The sequence below is a fragment of the Ciona intestinalis genome, unplaced genomic scaffold (genome assembly GCF_000224145.3).
Source record: "Ciona intestinalis unplaced genomic scaffold, KH HT000164.2, whole genome shotgun sequence".
In the NCBI taxonomy this organism is placed as follows: domain Eukaryota; kingdom Metazoa; phylum Chordata; class Ascidiacea; order Phlebobranchia; family Cionidae; genus Ciona; species Ciona intestinalis.
In genome coordinates this window covers 21837-42202 of record NW_004190486.2, presented here as the reverse complement: position 1 = coordinate 42202, position 20366 = coordinate 21837, and the positions used below count along the sequence as shown (strand labels likewise).

Sequence of the window (20366 nt, the reverse complement as noted above, 5' to 3'; positions counted from 1 at the left end):
CGGAAACATAAGCCATTTCAGAAACATATTATGTTTCTGGTGTTGTATTAGGTTTCGGAAACATAATGCCATTTCAGAAACATTATTATGTTTCTAGTGTTGTATTAGGTTTCGGAAACATAATGCCATATCAGAAACATTATTATGTTTCTGGTGTTGTATTAGGTTTCGGAAACATAATGCCATTTCAGAAACATTATTATGTTTCTGGTGTTGTATTAGGTTTCGGAAACATAATACCATTTCAGAAACATTATTATGTTTCTAGTGTTGTATTATGTTTCGGAAACATAATACAATTTTTCTAGTGTATCGAAACTGTTCAGTTTTAAAAATGCGAAAAAATATGCTCTTTGTTGCCACCTAGTGACATTTTTTTGTACTTAAGTTTCGGAAACATTATGTATTAATTTTGCTAAAATCTTATGTTTCTGGATTTTGTTTCGGAAACATAATTCAACCAAGGTATTAGGTTTCGATTCCAGGGATTATGTTTCTGGATTATGTTTCTAGAAACTTTATCTTTGAATTAGAAACATTATACACGCCTGAGAAACGAAAATAGAAACATAATACCGACTCACTATGCTTAAGTATAGGGTGAACAATTCCCTTTTTTATTGAATAAACTCAAAGCCCTTTGACAGTCGTGACCGGTATACCACATGGAGAACAATCAAGGTAAGCTTTGTTCATACTGTTTAACATTTTTTTATTACTGTTGTTCGTGTCTGGTTTGATAAGCTGAGCTTTGTTCTAGTATATTAAACCATATTAGTATCAGATGGTTGCGACTTGACTTCTCCGGTTCCCAATATTCACCGTGTATGCCCAAGGACGAGCAAAGGCGAAAGCAATAATGGGTTGTCAAAATTAGAAGGGACGTTGGCCCAAATTTTAAGGTAGGTTCACATATTTTTTTTAAACACAGAAATGCTCCTTTATGTGACAAAAATATGTCTGGTTTTTCAGTGTATTTAGCTTAAACACATGTTCTGAAATTTGTAGATAACATCCAAGACAAGAGTGTGTAGCAAACATTTTAAGGAAGAAGATTTCCGTCCTCCCGATAATTCTGGGAGACGACTTCTAAAAGAAGGAACATTGCCCTCTGTATTTGATTGGACAGCAACCACAAAAATACAAGGCGGAAAGTTTTAAGGCATGATGTTTGTGAAAGGTGTGTATATATATATGTTGTTATATGGGGGTAGATATCTGGAGTTAGTAATTTACAAATTTATTGTCGTTAGCTTATATCATTATCTTTTGATTCTGCTAATAATTGAAAATTAATTTTTAGTGGGACACAAACAGATGAAAGTGATATTGAAGCGGATGATGCTTCAAACCAACCCCCAAAATCAATTTGGCCAACTAGGGCTAAGATGCCAGCTGAATTTAAAAGCCTTTACCCCACCACTTGTGTAATCCTCGATTGCACCGAAATATTTTGTTGTTCCTTTTGCAATCACAGCTCTACTCTTCTTATAAGAAGAGTAGCACCACACTAAATAGATTGGTAGGCATTGCACCCACATGGTGCAATAACATTTGTATCATCCATGTTTACAGGATCAATTTCAGATAGAGAAATTACAAGACTTGATTTGTTGGAGAATGAGGATTTTGTGATGGCAGATAAGGGTTTTGATATAGAGGATATGTTTGAGGAATGGGGGGGGGGTCGGCCTTAACCTTCCCCCATTTTTACAAGATAGAAGGCAGTTTTCTGCAGCAGAAGTCAATAACACAAAGACAGTTGCCAAATTGAGAATACATGCTGAAAGGGCAATCAGGAAGATCAAAGAATTTCACATCTTCGACTCAGATGTACCACTGTCAATGTTGGGCTCAACAAATCTAATATATACAGTTGCCTGTTTATTGACCGATTTTCACAGGGGCCCTTAATTTTAAAGAATAAAAAAAATCATTTTTTTTAATAATTTTGTTTTTCTGTGTCCTGCATCTGTTCTGCACACAGCCCTATTGCATCCTCGCATAAAATGTTTGCCTAAACAGTAATAAAAAAAACTTGTCTACTTTGTCTTTGCTGTGTATAGGAAATTTTTTTGTCATAAATGATTCTCTGACTATTGCATCCTTGCATACTATGTTGGCATTAAAAAGTATTCAAAAAAAAACTTGTCTACTTTGTCTTTGCTGTCTTGGAAAAAATATTTGTCAAAAAGGATTCTCTGACAAAAAATGTACTGTCATTCATAAAACTGAAAAAATCACACCACTTAATGCCAGTAAGTGCCAACTGACATTGAACTTGGAAGTGGTACTCGTGGTTTCTTTTCAGTGTTTTTCTCTTTGGTAACTGGATCAATATGAATATATCTCACATTCCTGAAATCACCCTCTTTAATCACTCACCCTTTTTAACTACTTTAATCTCTAGTAAGCCATATGGATTCAATCCCTGATTAGCTGCTGCAATATCATACACTTTGCGGTCAGGACAACACCCCAGCCAAGGGCACTTTGGGCAGATCCAGATGGGTAAATGTTGACCATTCTTGCTTTGACCACACTGGCATACACCATAGCAGCATGGGGTTCCAATTCAATACCTCTCCTCATAGGAGCAGTTACAACATGTCTTGAAGGGTTAATTTGTTTTACCAAGTTTTCAAAATTTGATAAAGCGCAAAAGCTACCAGAGGTTACTTGCACTCTGGGCTACAGTTTTTTCTTCAATGTCCAAAGCAACTGCTTGGTTTACAGACCAAGCTTCAAGCGCAGCCTGCTTTTCTTGGTTTAAACTGAGCTGCAAATTGTTATTAATTTTTTCTCCTGCATCTTCAAGTGGTAATTTAGGAAAATCCCCAGCAAGAAAGTCATTTAATATATTCCTGAGACAGCTTCAACTTAATATGCTACCTTTGGGGACATTTCCATATTTTGTGACTAGTTGAAGCAAATTTTGTCTTTTCTCTGCTGTAGGTGCAATGTCAGCTGCCAATGGTAATGGGTTTAAACCTAAAAAATCACTCTTGCAAAGAATTCCAGAATGAGTACATGGTGAGTATAAAGTAGTTTTAATAAACTTGTTGTGTAATTCGCACCCATTCTTGGCTTCTTCACAAACTGGATTTCTTTTGTCTGGATATGTCGTTCCCTTGGTACACTCCAGCGCTGTGGTACACTTGTGCAGGTTAAGTCATCCGCGTATAGCTGTCAGTTCACACATTTTGCAATGTGCCATGTAGAAAAGTAAGCCTATTAAATGATGACAATAGCCACTAGCACCTGCAACACATAAACATTTGGCAGTTGATGACTTTGTTCTCAAACTTTATACACAGCTCCAGAATGTGTGGGGGCTCACTTTTCCTCATTGATCTAAAGCACTTCCCTGTCACTTTGACTCTATCCACCAAATAGGTCGCTGGAAAAAAATACCAACTTGTAGTTATATGTCAAAATTTCCAATAAATATAAATACACAAATATAAAAATTCATGACAGTGACAACAATCTTATTACACAGATCAAGACTACATAACCGTGTCATAATAATCATCTAGTGCAGGAGAACTTTGTGTTCGAAATCTGAAAACCGTTTCAATTTCACCCCCATTTACATATATACTTACCATTTAGATTATGTAGATATCCAGGTTCAGCAAAAAATTTGTAAGCTTTACTAGTACTAGTACACCCAGACATAGATTTTGCATAGCTCTAACCTCCGCAAACGTTAAATCGGGAAACATTCTTAGATCTTGACTTGAAGAGTCAGCAGAACTTGATCTTAGTTAAACAAATACATAAAATAAGAAAACTTCAGAATTCATTGTTGTTTAGAGACAAAATTCGAGTTTAAATACTAGAACAAAGCTCAGCTTATAAAGCCAGACACGAACAACAGTATTAAAATAAAAAAAATGTTAAACAGTATGAACAAAGCTTACCTTGATTGTTCTCCATGTGGTATACCGGTCACGACTGTCAAAGGCCTTTAAGTTTATTTAATAAAAAAAGGTTTTATTGACGAAATATTGAAGGAAAACAATGGAAATAACTTAATATTAAACTTTACAAATAATTGATTTAGAACGCTTTATACTTAGTATAACGCTAGTATCTCCTTCGTAACACTATCAATTGCAATACGGTGATTAGACTTAGTATATCGCTAGTATTTTGAACTGAAAACTTCTAATCTACGTAACACTATAAATGAGCTACAGTGAGCCTGCAATAACACAAAGAAAAATTATATTAAAAAAAGATCAAACATGAGAAGAATTACAAACCCGGAATTTGCACAAGTGAGCTACAGTGAGCCTGCAATAACACAAAGAAAAATTATATTAAAAAAGTTAAAGGAGGCAATACTACATTTGGTAAAAGAAATGCATGAACACATGTATGGCACGATCCCACTACTAGTAAAGTATTTTGCTGTGTTACCTGAATCTCTTTCATCCTATAACCTCCTATAACCGGGTTATCTGTTTTATGATCTATTTGTTCGTGTGCCGCAATATCATCCATCAGTTTTATAAGAAAATAGGTAGCTTATTGTTGTGGCATACCCAGATCATTCGGCTGCAGTTACACACCATGTGGAATAAATACAACAGAATTTGTTCCGTTTGTTTTTAGTACTGTTCTTATAAACCCAAATGTGCTGCTGGTTAAATCAAAAGACACTTGGTGTTTTGTAAATAGACTGCTTCTGACATAAAGCTACCGTTTTTGTAAATACATCATGTATGTTTATTTTGACTTGCCTTGTTCGTAATGCAGCATTAAGCAATGGGTTCGCAACTCCTATGCTTGCCATCATTGCACCACATACGTCGCATTGAATCTCTAGACTGCTTAAATAACTACACACCACTGAATCCGCCATACCGATATTCTAAAAACTTGGTTACTTTCATAGATAATACGTATGGCTTACTCGAGCAACGAAAACAGATTGCTTTCGAGCAACGAAACCAGATTGCTTTAACCTGGGTGCACTGAAGCGGAACGAATCTGCAACAAATAAACTTGATTTTTTGCATTATTTAACCCTATTTTCTTGCTTTAATAAACTTGCTAGAACCAAACTACATAAACACACACAATATTTGCGTTTAGGAATAACTAACATTGCTTTTTTGGTCTAAAAATATGTTTTTACGGGAATCCCAGAAGTGACGCTTGCGGTCTATTATAAGTTGTCTATATGGTATGACGACTCTTCTGTCAGCTTGACATGCCAATATCCGTCTTTTATATCCATAACCGCAAATAGTTTCTTTTCATACAAATGGGCCTTTACATCATCTGGTGTTGGTATCCTGTACCGTTCACGCATTATGAAGTGGCTTCGGATCCACCAAACATATCCTTAAACTCTTGTTTTTTTTCGACAACAACTAGATTGCTTACCAAATCTGTCGGTCTATCAACGTCTGCAATCATTCCTTCTGCTTTAAGTTTGTCCATGTACGCCTTTAGTCGTGGTCGCATTGCATAGGAAATGCAACACGTTTGCTTAGTCTGCTGTCAAATTATTGCGCTCTTCATTTTTTATTTTAACTTGGGTTAAGACAACGACAAAATGCCATTCGCGCCTTTAATGTATAAGAGTGGATAGCGTCATTTCGCGTTTGTTAAAATCAGACACAATTTATCAAAACCAGACACAATTTATCAAAACCAAATATACAGACCCTGCAGGCATTCTCCCTCCTACCCAAGATGCGTCCAAGCTAATGATATTTCTCTTCTTTTTTTTATCTTTTATTCTCTTAGTATGATACACACACAGAAAAAAGACAAAGGCTTGCAAGTCACATGATACAAAGAAGCAATATACCACATTAAAATAGTATATCAAATCATTAAAATCAAATATACAAATATGCAGCGACCAGCAAAGCAGGCAAGGTTAACAACATTTTTTAAAAGAGACGAATCTAACCACATTACCATAGTATATCAAATCATTAAAATCAAATATACAAATATGCAGCAACCAGCAAAGCAGGCAAGGTTAACAACATTTTTTAAAAGAGTCGAATGTAACCAGCATCGTGACTTAGACACTACTGCAGGCCCGAGTAGAATAAAAGCAAATCCAAGTGCACAGTTAGTTAAACCTGCTAGGAACCTTTCAGTTTTACATATTAACGATGTTGGAACTTTGATTGAGGGCAGAACAAATCTGGATGATGTTGCTAAATTCAACGTACTGACGAAATGTTGGAAGCAAAATTTACAATACGATTTTCCAAAGTTTGTTCGGAATGTGAAAGACAAAACGTTTTTTTGAAATTCCAGGAGACAGTGGTTGGAACAATATCCCTGGTTGGCATATGGGGTAAGTAAAGCTTGGGGCCTCCTGTAAAATATGCGTCGTTTTTGCCCCAACACGAGCAGGCGGGAGTGCATTAAGGCACTTTTGTTAATCAGCCAATGACAAAGAGAATTTTAAAAAGAGTGTCGTCATCGATACCGTGGAATTGTGTGAATGGCAAAACTTTGCAATGAGAGGTCATGGAAATTTCGGCCCTGTAAGTGTAAATGAGATTTTGAAAGTGGTGTAAACGAAGAGAACAAGGTTTCTTCTGACGATAAAATATTGTTTGATCCCAGTAAAAGTTCCCCGCGTACCTACATTAGTTGGCCAGAACGAAATTATTAATTTGTCTTGCCAATGCATCGTGAAAAAGGTGAAATATGCGGTCTTTTACTCAGTTCTAGCACACGAACAACTGTCTATTTGTGTCCGTTGTGTGGAGGTGGCCAACGACAATAAACCAGAAATTAGAAAAGACTTCTTGGGTTTTGTGGCTGTGGAAAATATGTCATGCGCTTGCTAATCACAGAAATAAAAAAGAGTAGAACGCGCATCTCCAATGTCGGCAAAGGAGAGAGGTGATACACTCTCTCTTTCGCGGGTCGTTCCCGTTTACTATTGTAGTCTAGAGTCGATGACGTTTTATGTAGCTTTTCTTCGTTTTTTGACTTACTTTAAAGTTATAGAGTAAAACAACTATTTTCTAATGTATATATACTTCTAACAAACCGTTTGTTCGAAGTTTAATTAAATTTCCGAAACAGAGCGTTAACCTACTGAATAACTAAACTGGCTTATTAAACTTCAATAGTTGGTGTAGTTTTTAAAATAAACAGCTAAAACCTTCAAAAAATACTATGCGTCTATCTTTTACAATAGAGACGAAGCGAAATGGGGACGGGGTTGGCGGTCACGTGAATAGACAAAAGAATGAATATATATCACGGTTTTGGGCAGTTGCGCGTTCTATTCTTTTTTATTTCTGTGTTGCTAATTCAATTATTGAAACGTTAAAAAGAATATGGGGGCTCGATATATCCAAATTACGTGGTCAAGGATATGATGGAACGGCAAACATGGCAGGGCAGTTTCGTGGTGTTCAAGCGCACGTGCTGAACAAATATCAACAAACCCTCAGTTGCTTGCACTTTTGCGTTTATCCAAGATGCAGCAATTTATTTCAAAACCCCGCAACGGCAAAAGGTTTTTTAAGCTCCTCGTTTGAAGCTTTAATACCCAGGAATAATCGGCGACGGCTACAGCTACTTTGCGAGATGAGATCATAGATATCAAATATTTAACTAGATTTTACTGACCATTTACGTGAGAAACTTTTAACTCTTAACATAGTTTAGCAGGTCTTGCCATAATCCGGCACCAAGGTGACCCCAGAATACAGAGATATTATAGCGGCCATTTTCGATACCTTTTACTGGTGCCACCAACCTAAAATTTGGAAACTGGGTACCCATTCTGAAATAAAATTTTAAAAACTCGAAAAAATATTAATCATGATTATTAATATTCGTCATAATAACATGTTTATAGAATTTTCTCCCGATCCAGCTTTGAATATGTTGTAGCGCTACGTCATACCTAAAAAATGAATTAAAAAAAATGCGGGCTTGGGTTTAGAATACAGACAAGTATGTGAAGGTCATAACCCGAATAATATTTTTTTTCGCGAAATTCTAACTAACGCATTTATCAAAGCATATAGCTATGACGCTCTTTACCGCCGTTGGTGGTTTTGCCATTCTTTCCAGCTTTACGAGATTATTCGCTTTACGAGATTAAATGACACAGAATCCTACGAGCTATCCTTGTAGAATTGCTTCAAATGCTTGAAACTGGTCATTGCACTTCAACGTCTGAAGAACCACCAGTGGTTTTAACAGACAATGTATCCATTAATGGAGATGAAAGAGAACTATGTTGGTGGAAGAGTCATTCATGCTATGTTTGTAAAAACTAAACATCCGGTATTTATTTAACTTAGGAGTGGAACTGCAGATATTGGAAACAAACTTTATTGCTGGCTGCTAACTGAGGTTGGGCAATGCTTATTCGGGTCTATGGAACTGCTTATTAAAGCTAAATTGATTAATGGCATAAAGAAACTATAAGCCAAAACAAATTGTCAGCTATTTGGTACCAAAAAAATGCAATTCTTCTGACCGACTTGGTTACGGATAACAACTCCAAAAATTTACTACTTGCAATGATCGAAAGGTATATCAGAACAAGATCTCATAAATATGCCCAACGGGTCACGGATAACAACTCCAAAAATTTACTACTTGCAATGATCGAAAGGTATATCAGAACAAGATCTCATAAATATGCCCAACGGGTCACGGATAACAACTCCAAAAATTTACTACTTGCAATGATCGAAAGGTATATCAGAACAAGATCTCATAAATATGCCCAACGGGTCAGTCAACTTCATTATCCTTTAAAATCAATGAAGCAGTCACAACAGAAACTCGTTTATTGGTCCAGGTAGTCATTTAGACAAAGCGGAAGCAGCAGATAAGTTTCACATGCTTAATTAGCTTTAGTTGAAAATTAGAAAAAACTCCCAAGATATAATCTCTATCCTAGCGACAATAAGTGGTACTAACCTACTATGATACCCACTGTAGCATTTGTACTGTGCTCAGTATAATATGAATAATCAAGTTGGTTCAGGGGACTAGGAAATGGTACCAATATTACCACCTAAAAACAAAAAGCATTTCTTTATTACTTACAATACAGTGTAACTGCCGTGTAAAATAATTACTATTAGAATTAGATAGAGACTAACATGTACATATCAGTAAATCATAACCATTATTTCAATTAATTTATAATTCGATCTAGGGAACATTTCCAATACCTGTATCACTATGTTGCATGTTACGGGTAACATTTTAGCAATTGCATGTGGTTGGCGAAATGCGACACAGTAGGATTTCTATTGCTTCCACCTCCTTAACGGATTCGACCAAAAAATGTCTCCAAAACATCTTGTGAAATCCGCAAGAAAAAACATATTCAGCACCGAGACCGAGCATGTAATCCAAAATTCCAATAAAAGATTTTGTTGTCATAAGGAGTCCTTGAAATTCGCTTTTTCGGTTGTTGCATAAGTTTCTCCATTGGGCTTCTGGCGATCATTAACTGCATTTTTTCAATTCAAAACTAGGGTATAAAAACTTCTTTCAGTCAGACAATTCTGTCATCATTCATTGAATAGAATGTTTTTTAACGGATTCGACCAAAAAATGTCTCCAAAACATCTTGTGAAATTACCTTGCAAGAAAAAACATATTCCAGCTACCAACCGAATGTGACACGACCTTCCAGCATAACACATTTTGTTGTCAAAGGAGTTCGTGAAAATCGCTTTTTCGGTTGTTGCATAAGTTTCTCCATTGGGCTTCTGGCGATCATTAACTGCATTTTTTCAATTCAAAATTAGGGTATTAAAACTTCTTTCAGTCAGACAATTCTGTCATCATTCATTAAATAGGATGTTTTTTGTCGATGTGTGTGCTGCCGACTGTTGAATATCAAAAAACCTGTTCATTAATTTTACAAATGTTACCATTGCTAAGTGTCCATCCTTTTCCAACTCTATTCCAACCGAATGTGACACGACCTGCGCAGCATAACACACTCTCATACGGTCAAAGTTGTTGGGAAAAACATGTTTGGATGTTAGTTTAGGCGTATAAGTTTCTCCATTGGGCTTCTGGCGATCATTAACTGCATTTTTTCAATTCATAAAGTAGGGTATAAAAACTTCTTTCAGTCAGACAATTCTGTCATCATTCATTGAATAGAATGTTTTTTGACGGATTCGACCAAAAAATGTCTCCAAAACATCTTGTGAAATCCGCAAGAAAAAACATATTCAGCACCGAGACCGAGCATGTAATCCAAACTTCCAATAAAAGATTTTGTTGTCATAAGGAGTTCTTGAAATTCGCTTTTTCGGTTGTTGCATAAGTTTCTCCATTGGGCTTCTGGCGATCATTAACTGCATTTTTTCAATTCAAAATTAGGGTATAAAAACTTCTTTCAGTCAGACAATTCTGTCATCATTCATTAAATAGGATGTTTTTTGTCGATGTGTGTGCGCCAAAAGTTGAATATCAAAAAACCTGTTCATTAATTTTACAAATGTTACCATTGCTAAGTGTCCATCCTTTTCCAACTCTATTCCAACCGAATGTGACACGACCTGCGCAGCATAACACACTCTCATACGGTCAAAGTTGTTGGGAAAAACATGTTTGGATGTTAGTTTAGGCGTATAAGTTTCTCCATTGGGCTTCTGGCGATCATTAACTGCATTTTTTCAATTCATAAAGTAGGGTATAAAAACTTCTTTCAGTCAGACAATTCTGTCATCATTCATTGAATAGAATGTTTTTTGTCGATGTGTGTGCTGCCGACTGTTGAATATCAAAAAATCTGTTCATTAATTTTACAAATGTTACTATTGCTAAGTGCCCATCCTTTTCCAACTCCTTTCCAACCGAATGTGACACGACCTGCGCAGCATAACAAACTCCCATACGTTCAAAAAGTTTTTGGGAAAAACATGTTAGTTTAGGCAGCTCGGTCAATTTATTTGGTGAATCAACATCCTTCAGATAAAGACCAACCACCATGTCCCATATCATGAATCCGTCATTCCACATACATTTATGTTTCCCTCCCTTGCTACTGATAAAGTTATTCCTTGCAGTTTTAATCAAGCGGCTTGGGTCACTTACAAAATATAGTAACCTGCCAAATGCATTAAACTGTAAAAATTGACGATATAGCTGAAAGTTTAGCTTACTTGTTGGAATTAAATGGGTGTTTGCAGGCATGTTGCATATCGAAGGCTTTACTTGATTATTTTCCTGTTTGTCTTTTAAAACTTCCAACGCAGTGTTCTCATTGTCACACGGGACGTCTATTTTTTCTAGCCTGGTACCGAGATCCTTTTAAGCACACATTTTCTTGGGGTGTCGGTACGGTTTCCCGAATCGTACACGTCACGAGATAAACCTTTAATGTTATCGATGTAAACAGTTCCCGGATTTACATTTACCAGTTTTTCTTGCATATTCTTTGACGATCCCCCTTTAACCTAGTACCATGAAGTTCGTTTGTGTCATGTTTAACAGTACCCTCATAATTTACATGAAATTTTCTGGTGGCCTCATTTTATACAAATTAATATTAAATTTTTGTCCGCAATATGTAAATTTGCACATCCCTGTACAGTGAAACACACCTTTCACCATGCATGTTTTGTTCCAGTGTTGATTTTAGAGAAGTAAAGACACTACAAAACGGATTGCTCTCTGCCAAGCCGCGTCTAAATAAATCGGTCCAACAGCTCTCGCAACAGCCGAATCCACCCCGCTCGTTTTCGCTTTCGACGAACCCCCCCTCGCTTTCGTCGAACCCACCCCGCTCGTTCTCGCATTAGTTGCCTGTCCAGCTTTCACCACAGAGACATAAGTCCGACCAGTCGCTGCTAACTTGAAAAATGTAAAATGGTATATTTGAATAGTGTAACAAACTGGGTGATCGTAGTTTACCGGCCTGGGAAGACTTCTCGGTGTGCCGCGCTGCTAAAGATATAACAAATATAGTATGCTTAATACAAATTATATATATTTACCGTTTAATCCGAACCCACTATTTGCTCTAACCTGTACTTTTCGATTACCATTTAGCAGCTGTCCCTCTGCTTTAACATTTGGGACAAGGCTTTATCTGATAAATGGATAGATTCGTACCATAATTTACTGGTATTATGCATGCCAATGTTAATAAACTTGCCCCAACAGATATAACCGCAGGCTTAAAAGTACTACATTAAGCATTAGCACGATTCTGTCGGATGGTGAGCTCTGTGGCAAAATGGAATTGAAATATACCTGAGAACATAAATGTATAAAGCTATTGTTAATGTACGTACACAAGATGTATACCGTTGTCATGAGGATACAGTTCTCGTGCTGCAGCACCAATGGTGCATTTCGCTCGACGTAAGATCGAATTCACGACGTACTGTGGTTTCTCGTTCACTTCGAACCCTAGTCGTACCTAGACCAGTAATAACAGCATCAACATTCTTCATGATTGAGGCGGGACATCGCAACTCAATGTCTCCTCCGTGCATGATGCAGCCACCGGGCACAGAAATTATGGAAAGGTTGAATGGGAAATCATTAGAAGGACGAGAACCAACATAGTAAAACCAAATCTCTCCCATTGCTGTCCGTGATGAACAGAGCTTTCTTCTTTCATTTTGGTTCTGGAAACAACTTTGCTGTTTGTTTCCCCGAAATCCCAATTGGATCGAACTAAACGTGCCCTCACACCACGCTGAGCAAATTTGCCGCGTGTACGTTAGTTATCACGTTCGTCTTAATTGTAAAAGATGATCTTCAGATTTCATAAAAAACATTCGGCAGAACTTCGGTATACTTGCAATCACTGTGTAAACTGTCAGAGCAACGGTGTTCACAGGAATTGGAATGACTGCGCACATCTAAACAGGGTTTATGTACAACTTTCACTAACGAGGCTCCAACCTCTGATTAAAGCTCCACCACCACTTCAAACGTCGGGCGCGAACATTATCAACTCGGAGATATCATACTCGAGCCAAACAAGTGAACGGTTACAATAACAACAACATGTTATTGCAAAACATGGGTCAAGTTACAAAAACAACTTTTGTTTTCGAAGTTTGATTGAAAAACAAAGTCAATTAACAGTAAAGTGACCTAAACTATATCAATATTCTTTACAATATTTACTTCCCATCCCCGTAATGTTTCATTGTTTAGTTATTCAGAAGCACTATTACATTTCCAAAGCTTGTCTGGTGCAAGATTTTATAAATATGGTTTTATGACATGTAATATTCTTTTTGAAAGATCTTTATTGATAAACAATGCTGTACAAAAAAGAAATATTCTTTTTGAAAGATCTTTATTGATAAACAATGCTGTATAAAAAAGAATTGTCTCGTTGTACATACACTTTAAATCATATTTGACACACAATATTTACATCATATTTAAATCAATGCTGTATAAAAAAGAATTGTCTCGTTGTACATACACTTTAAATCATATTTGACACACAATATTTACATCATATGTAAATCATATTAGACACACAATATTTACTGTTACAATTTTGGTTACAAAATCATGTATGACGCCTGTTGTGTAATATTTTTGCGTTCGTGCAAATAAAATTATATGAACACGAAATTCGAATATTTAACACTTTCCGCAATATTTAAAAAATTATAAAACCGTATTCTCACGACTTTCATAGACTGTTGTTAATTGTTTAAAACAAGATCAGGATATTTGAATATTATGTCCACACTATAACATCCCTCCTCGCACTTTTTTGAAGAAGATAATGTTTCATATTTTAGGTATGACGTTGAACATATTCAAAGCTGGATCGAGAAAATTCTAAAAAGACGGGAGAAAATTCTATAAATTTAGTTTTATGTCGGATATTAATATTCAATTTAAAAATTACGCGCTTCGTTCTGGCTTCAACTTATATTTCTCCGAAGCATAATAGCGGTAACTAGAAAAATGAAATAAAAAACAATATTGCTGTTGGATAGAACATAACCAATTTTTTTTAACTTTGTTTGTACCAGTTGTCCAGCAACAGTTCGATTGAATTTCTTTACTCGATGTAAAATCGAAGTTACAATATGCCAATGCAAGTGATGATTTTGATGAGATGAAATATCGGGTCCTACTAAAACACGCCCGGTGGAAAAAAATATACTGAAACACGCCCGGTGCGGGCCCGGTGGGACCCGGTGGTACGAGTCATACTAAAACACGCCCGGTGGGGGACTCGGTGAGTACTTCGTGTAAAGGGAGCTTTCCCTATGCAAAGATCCACCAAAATGTGATGGGTGTACAGATTTTCAGCCTACCCCCGAGTTGAGGTTTTTGAAAATTAACTTTGATTATGGATGTACGAAGTTTATTTCGTTGTACACTTACATAATGAACTGTATTTTTTAGCAAAGGTTTATTCGTTGATTTTTGTTAATGGGGGGTGGGGTAGGATGGGATACTTTTTCATTCTATTTCTCGTCCCATTTGGTTGTAAGCAAAGAACATTCAAAGAATTATAAAACCATGTCCTCACGACTCTGTTGTTAATTGTTTTATAGACTGTTGTTAATTGTTTAAAATACGATCAGGATATTTAAATATTATAATAGTAAGACGGGGGAAGACGGGACACCTTTACCGTATATATCCGAATTTTCTGTTCGTGTTTTAAACAATTAACAGCAGTCTATGGAAGTCGCGAGAATACGGTTTTATGATTCTTTGAATGTTCTTTATTTACTAACAAATCGGACGAGAAAACAGAATAAAGAGGTGTCCCATCTTCCCCCACGCTATAGGTGCGAAGAGTGTCTTACCTTACGCCACAGTACGATACATACACTTATACTTGATCGAAGTTTTATTATTAAAATTGAAGTTTTAATATTAAAAACTTTGAAAAACGAACAATGTAATTTTGTAACATTATATGTAAATATTAGGACATGATGGGTCTTTTAGTTACCGTGTTCGGCTTTTCCGTATTCGGACACGTTGTCGAGCTTTGAGTAAAATTAGCCCTCAGTCGCGCGATCTCACGTTTGTTTCCATTTTACCAGAGCGATAATTAAAGAACTTGCGAATTACGTGTCCATTTTCATCATCATGTTTCATTTCCCATGCACATTTTGTTACTGCAATGACGTGCGGAGCAAGAATGTAATTTCTATCACCGAAAATTGTCTGCTTTATGCTTTGAAGACGGACAATATCTTCTAATATTTTCACATGTTCTGTTTCACACACACATTTTGGTGGGTCTTGCCATAGGGAAAGCTTCCTTTACACGAAGTACTCACCGGGCCCCCCACCGGGCGTGTTTCAGTATGACTCGTACCACCGGGCCCCTCACCGGGCGTGTTTTAGTATATTTTTTTCCACCGGGCCGCGCCGGGCGTGTTTTAGTAGGACCGGAAATATCCTACAAAACAGACGCGACAATGGCTAATGGCATCCCTTTAAGAATAACAATTTAAGCTATGTAAATGTGTTGTAATATCCAAAATAATAAATTATTCTTCATTTTTATTTCAGTTCTTTCACAAACTTTTATTGTACTGTTTGTAGATGTTGTCCTTTTTTCTTTTCTAAAATGTGATTTTAGTTGCAAACACTGTCTGTAGTATGGATCATCATGATTCAAGAGTGATAAGTTTGTGAATGGAGTTTATTTATTGCCGTATTCCCGTATCTGTATTTGCATTATCTTCACTATTAATTCCCCATCAAGCTTTCTTTCTCCCTTTACTGCATCCAAATGCACTGCATTGCGTTTCCCGTTTTGACATAATGTTGATATAAAATTTCTCTGAAAATAAACTAGTGTACAATGCAGTTTGTTTTCTCATATACTACTCTACCACTTTATTTGCATGAAAGCACCATTTATAATAAACGCAACTATTGACTGATACATCTATAAGAATAAATTGATAAAAATTCTCACAATCTCATAATAACCAACCAATTAAAAACGTTCATCAATGACTGTTATTTGAAATCCAGTAAAATAAAAACATTGCAAATATTTTTCTGGAGCTAGCAAAAAAATCCTTACATTTGCTAAAAACGTTCATCAATGACTGTTATTTGAAATCCAGTAAAATAAAAACATTGCAAATATTTTTCTGGAGCTAGCAAAAAAATCCTTACATTTGCTAACTACTAACTACCAACCTCCTAACACTTCTCACCAGCCTAATGTGTAACGTATCGGAGGATTCTTTACTACACTCAGAAAAATATTGGGTTACTAGTACCCAAAAAGATGGGGTATACTTGGGTTGCTTGGGGGGGTCACCCAAGAACAAAGTTTATTTACGAAATTAAGGATAACAATTAAAAAATTAATAAAAACGAAATATTTTTAAAGGCGGAAGAATAATGTACAAACAAACAAAATTAAAACGAAACACAGTTTTACTGCAGTTTTTACAAGCATTGGGTTTAATCATCACTAATGCAGCAAATTTACAGTCACAAGCCATTTAACAGAATCACTCACATTAGTGGTGATGTTTAAACCCAATGCTTGTAAAAACTGCAGTGCCAAATGAATATGAGGCGCATTTTCTTAAAGTTAATAACAGTGCCTAAAACTACAATAAAAGGTTGATGTCGATCTGCCACAGCATTACTTCTGATCTGTTAAAACAACAAAATTTTTACAGGTAACTTATGATGGTTATTGGTTAACAATTGAATCCAGTTACAAATTTAAATTTCTATGTTATTGATTATATGATACTAAATATGCACATGTATGCATATGTATGTTTACATTCTATTTACACAAAATTGCTTACCTAGTGATAACGGTTCTTTATTTAGTGGCAACTTTTGCAATATTCTCTGCACTTGTTTAGATTAAGTGTGTTGCTTGGCATATTCAATAATGCTTGGGGAATATGTTTAGCGTGTCAAAACTTTTCTTCTCGAACTTTTGTATTCTTTTGAATTCTCTCACCAACTGGAAAATATACATATGCAATTAAAGGAGCATACCAACGAAAAATCAAAACTTGTATAAAGATACAGATGCTCAAATTTGATATAGATGTACCACTAAAATTTCAAAAAACAAAACTGCCTCTAAACGAATTTCGTATAATTAAACTGTTGGAGTAAAAAAATAGACTGTTCAGCAATGCATGGGATTTTCCAAAAAAAGTAACAAAATGATTACTTATTTGTTAAGTAGCTATGTTCAATCGAAAAATATTAATGTAATAAAAAGTCATCTCTATCAAGTAATGAAAGTTTAGTAAGAACAGGGTACACAAAATGTGTATCAAATGGCAAACATGGGACTTATTTACCTCATCATACATGGTCAAAGCTGGCCATTCTTTGTTGGCACTTTTTGGATCAGGATTTGTTGAGAAGAAGTTTCTACGCATAGCAAACGTCTGGATCATCATTTCAGAAAGCAACCGTTTGTTTCTCATGCCACATGGCTTTTTTAATTCTTCTTGCAACAACTATTAAAACATAAATAGTATAATAAATGTATATGTGAACACAAGAGTTTAATTAATCACTATTTTTAATAAGCTTAGTACCATAAAATTTAATAATTCAAAAAATACAAGAAACTGTATAGGCCTACCTGTTTGTTTTGATGCAACAGATCCACACTCAGAAAAATATTGGGTAGAAAATTAGGTCTTTTTTGGGTAGTGTCGTGTTTCACCCAAAAAATCGCGTTTTTGCTTTGGGTAATTGTGAAATTTACCCAAATTAAATGAGGGAAAGTTTGTACCCGGGTAATTGTGAAATTTACCCAAATTAAATGAGGGAAAGTTTGTACCCAAAGTATAATTTGGGTTTATTTCCGCTTTACGTTCGTTTTGGGTACTTAGTTTTTTTACCCAAAATCAAAACTGTACCCAAAGTATAATTTGGAACCTACTACCCAATTTCCGCGTTACGTTCGTTTTGGGTTATTTTACCCAAAATCAAAACAATAATTGACCCAAAGTTGTTGATTTGGGTATAATCTATCGTTGGGTAGTCAAAACAATAATTATACCCAAAGTTGTTGATTTGGGTATAGTGTTTTAATACCCAGTTATAAAATGGTGGGTAACCAGATATTTAATTGGCACAGACTTTTAGAATTTATAAATATATAGAATTAAATCAGATTTAAGAACATTTTTTTTTGTAATTGCTACCACAGTTAAATCATAGCCTATACATACATTGCCTGGACATTTGTCGCGAAGAAGGCAAATTACGTTATCGCGTGACTTACCTTCCTGTTTGTTATTGTGGCTACTGGCTACACTGCATTCGTGCGGTTTTAAACAGCTGTATCGTAATCGTATCAACATCAATGTTTAGGCCATTAGGGTATTATGTGTTTTATGCGTAGTTTTAGTCCGTTTGATGTTAGTACACAGCATCTTTTACATGTAGTAGGATAGTTTAGCCCTCATCATGAGCAAGAAATGCTGCATTCCAGGATGTGACAGCAAGCGACCACAAGATTCGTTATATTGGGTTCGCTCCAAACGATTTTTGCCCTCCGGTCCGGTGAGGACATGGGCAGAGGATTTAGAAAAAATCGTTCTTGGCTTGCGTGAAGATGCTGACATTTTACATCTTTATCATAGGGATGATGTAAAGATATGTGTGCTCGTCATTTTTTAGAAAACGATTTTTTAATCAGTAAGTTCATAGCCTCAATGTTTTTTTCTCTAGACTCCAATAGTAGCCAAACAGCCAGAAAACCATATAAATATTATAAATATACAAGTGAAAGTGGTATTTTGTACAATTACATTGGCAATATAGATTATTATTTTTGCATCAACAATTGAGTTAAGGCTGGACATTGGGATGACAACTAAAGTATCATACAACATATTTAATTGCTTGCACCAGGCTTATAATTAATTATCCTGTAAATCACACTAGCCATATTGGTGTGTTTATATTGCATAATCTATACAGTAGGCCAAGTTAAATTCATACACATTTTATATTTTTCAGCATCAAAAACAAAAAAGCTTCGTGTTGGAGCTATTCTATTGTTCCATTTACCCAGAAAGCCATATTCTGTTAGAATGAAAGAGTGTGAAAGAAAGCCCCCTCAAAATCGAATATATGAAGAAAAATTTTATCAAAGCCGTAACCCATGTGGTCAGCTCTTCCAGACCTATGTGGAAAATAGGTGAAGAACCTAAAACTTCATCTTTTTATTTTTATAAAACATCTGAAACTTATCATCAGTCACCATATGAAGTATTTGTTGACGAGAATTTGGAAAAACAGGTTTTTTATTATGGATGGAAAGAAACATCACAGGCTGTAAAACTTTTTGACTTGTCAAAAAATACTGCCATACAGTTTTTGGATTTTTTGGAACAGCTCAGAGTATGTGTTGGGATAGGTAAAACAGATAAAACTGATCAAACATGCAGTACAAAAAATAACATGATTGTTCAACATAGTATTACAACTACCAGCATAAATACCAGTGGTCTTCCTCAATGTACCACTTTAGCAGTCAGGTAAAATTTTAAATTTATTTAAATGAGGCAACTATTAATTTGGTGTTTACTTGAAGCTTAGGCTATTAGTTTATCAGCAATGTTCCCTCTAATTATTTTCACTTATGTGCAACTAATTTTTTTTCTGGGCAGGATCAAAAATGGTCAACTAAAAACTAGTAGATGAAATATCCATATAAATGGTCAACTAAAAACTAGTAGATGAAATATCCATATATTATGGTGGGGTTGTCGATTATAGGAAAGGAAGCTTTAATAGTTTATTATCGCCAACTTTGCAAAAACGAACAATTATTTACAAAAAAGTAGAAAAAAAACATTTCGCAATCAAACAACTTTCTCCCTTCTGTCTTTGAAATTTTTCCACTCTTTGTGAACAGCATTTAAATCCACACTTCTTCCATCCAATAGGAAAAATTTTATTCGCATCAGCATATCTAAAAGAGTTTCTTGCAATCTGTTCCTTGATTTTATTTTGATACTGTTCATAAGACTAAACCCCCTTTCACAGTCAGCACTTGATGCCTGAAATGTCCCGCAAATATCAAGTAAGTTAGATATTGTACCAAATTTATCACTACTTTGCAAACCGAAAGACACCATGTCCTGAAAGCAATTTATTACTTTTGAGTCCTTCTTTTCCATAATTATGCACTTAAAATTCTGAAACTGTTCCAAGATAGTAGACCTATCCATATCTTCCATTAAATTTGGACTTTTGATCAAGCTGCTGCAACTGATGGCATTTCCATATCTCTCAATTAATTTATTAAGCAGATCTCTGCCAAAGCTAAACTGTGTATTTTTTGACGTGACTGTATTAAAATCAAAAACTGCCCACTCTTTTATTTCTTGTTTTGGAAATCTTTT

The 20366-nt window shown here is 35.5% G+C and overlaps 4 long non-coding RNA genes across 9 annotated transcripts in view; 1 reads left to right on the top strand and 3 right to left on the bottom strand.

Annotated features, from left to right (window-relative positions):
* LOC108950442 overlaps positions 1-2471 on the top strand; it is a 3094-nt gene extending 623 nt beyond the window's left edge. The window contains exons 2-5 of the long non-coding RNA XR_001975229.2: positions 52-681; positions 785-902; positions 1009-1180; positions 1304-2471. This is a non-coding gene — a long non-coding RNA (uncharacterized LOC108950442). The remainder of the gene's footprint in view (positions 1-51; positions 682-784; positions 903-1008; positions 1181-1303) is intronic.
* A 24-nt stretch (positions 2472-2495) lies between these two features.
* On the bottom strand, positions 2496-5624 carry LOC113475223. Its single transcript, XR_003396969.1, has 3 exons — positions 3927-5624; positions 3609-3765; positions 2496-3400 (listed from the first exon to the last, which is right to left on the bottom strand). It is a non-coding gene; the product is annotated as an uncharacterized LOC113475223 (long non-coding RNA).
* An 826-nt stretch (positions 5625-6450) lies between these two features.
* LOC113475224 lies at positions 6451-9604 on the bottom strand. Its single transcript, XR_003396970.1, has 3 exons — positions 9198-9604; positions 8941-9037; positions 6451-6525 (listed from the first exon to the last, which is right to left on the bottom strand). It is a non-coding gene; the product is annotated as an uncharacterized LOC113475224 (long non-coding RNA).
* A 105-nt stretch (positions 9605-9709) lies between these two features.
* On the bottom strand, positions 9710-14171 carry LOC113475228. 6 transcript variants are annotated; one of them, XR_003396973.1, is made up of 3 exons: positions 11154-14171; positions 10468-11098; positions 9710-9882 (listed from the first exon to the last, which is right to left on the bottom strand). It is a non-coding gene; the product is annotated as an uncharacterized LOC113475228 (long non-coding RNA). The 6 variants fall into 6 exon arrangements; XR_003396974.1 differs by having other exon boundaries at positions 10468-11447; positions 11595-14170; XR_003396975.1 differs by having other exon boundaries at positions 10468-11844; positions 11988-14170.
* Positions 14172-20366: the final 6195 nt, after the last annotated feature.